Source organism: Oryzias melastigma, unplaced genomic scaffold, assembly GCF_002922805.2.
Source record: "Oryzias melastigma strain HK-1 unplaced genomic scaffold, ASM292280v2 sc00362, whole genome shotgun sequence".
In the NCBI taxonomy this organism is placed as follows: Eukaryota; Metazoa; Chordata; class Actinopteri; order Beloniformes; family Adrianichthyidae; genus Oryzias; species Oryzias melastigma.
The window spans coordinates 39,644-41,554 of NW_023416960.1; positions in this window are offsets into that span (position 1 = coordinate 39,644).

The window sequence follows — 1,911 nt, forward strand, 5'->3', positions numbered from 1 at the left end:
CCTTACAGAGTCCAAACGGACACCTGGACTTGTTCCTCCGCTTCCTCCTGGGTCTTTCACTGCAGACCAATCAGAGTCTCCTACAAGGTCTAATGACTCAGACAGGAAGTAGTTCACAGACCAATCAGGAAACAGTCCAGTTCATCAAGAAGAAGATCAGTAAGGATCTGTCTGCAGAGAAAAGCATCAACCTGTTCCACTGTCTGAATGAACTGAATGATGGTTCTCTAGTGGAGGAGATCCAACAGTTCCTGAGTTCAGGACGTCTCTCCACAGATAAACTGTCTCCTGCTCAGTGGTCTGCTCTGGTCTTCATCTTACTGTCATCAGAAGAAGATCTGGAAGAGTTTGACCTGAAGAAATACTCTGATTCAGAGGAGGCTCTTCTGAGGCTGCTGCCAGTGATCAAAGCCTCCAACAAAGCTCTGTGAGAACTCTCATGAAAATCACCTTTAATGAACAAATTAATTTGACTGAAAAAACAAAAGTTTCAATAACTGCTGTCTGTCTTTGTTTTCTTCAGACTGAGTCGCTGTAATCTGTCAGAGAGAAGCTGTGCAGCTCTGTCTTCAGTTCTCAGCTCTCAGTCCTCCAGACTCAGAGATCTGGATCTGAGTTTCAACAAGCTGCAGGATTCAGGAGTGAAGCTGCTGTCTGCTGGACTGGAGAGTCCACACTGTAAACTGGAGACTCTCAGGTCAGATTTCATTCAACTATTTTTCCAGGTCCTCTCTGTTTTTCTCTGTTTCAGAAGAAAGTGTCAGAAATATGTCAGTGAATAAGAAAAATCAGAGTACAGCTGCATATGTTTAAAACAACAACAATCTGCTTGGTTACAAATGTTATCCTGGGTTTTTCACACCAGACGAAAAAGGAGAACCTAAGTCCATCCAGGTGTAGATTTCAAGGATAAGTTCACGTTCTCTGCGTTCTTTGAAAGAAAACATGAATCAATCACAGAACTGCAGATTTAAATTGACAAATAGTTGCAGTACATTTTTGACCCACAGAAATCTGCTAGAACTCCAGCAGATAAAACAAATAACCACAGATGATCAGTGACGTCTGTTCTTATAAGTTCCCTTTGTTGCATAAATACAAATGTCTAATATTTAGCATTGAAACTAAATTAATTACCTCTAGAAACATTACAATGATTAAACCTTCTAGTAAAAAAAATTCTAATGATAAAGTAATTAGAGTCATGTTGATTTCAAAGACCAGAACCATTTATAGAAATAGAAAATGGAAATCTAGTTTATTTCTTATCAGTATTTGAAGAAAGACTTAAAAAATGCACAGATTTCCTTCACTGAGCACCAGCTGTTTCTGAACAAGAACTGTCAGGGCACTCTTTCCCACAATGCATTGTTTTGTAGTCATTTAGGTGACACAGTCAGTCCAGAACCAAATTTCCAGCTGCTTTGGCAGACGTCCACTAGATTAGAGTCAGTCAGATGCTGAAGCTTCATGTTGGAGTCAGCTGAAGTCAGGAAGTCATTTCTGACAGTGGACCTGTGTTCAGAAGAACCCTTTTCACAGTCAGTACTGACAGCAGAACCATCAGAGCTCTGCAGTCTGTAGACCAGCTAACAAACTGAAGAAGATCCTGAAGGATTTCTGGGATCAGAAAAGGAACTTTAGGAGCAGCAGACACAGTGGACAGCATGACAAGTAACTGACTTGGACCTGTTCATGTCCAAACACACACGGGTTCTTTAGAAGCTCCAGAACTGAATCGGCTGAAACACTCACTAACATCAGAACCATCAGCAGCTCCTCTGCAGGACCACATTCAGATATTTTGGATCCTGATGTTTTTCAAGGCTCCTTTACAGTTTAGAGATGTCAGTAAATGCTTTCAAAGTAGAACTAAAGACTTTAGAGCTGTTTTTTTGCAGAACCTGCTTT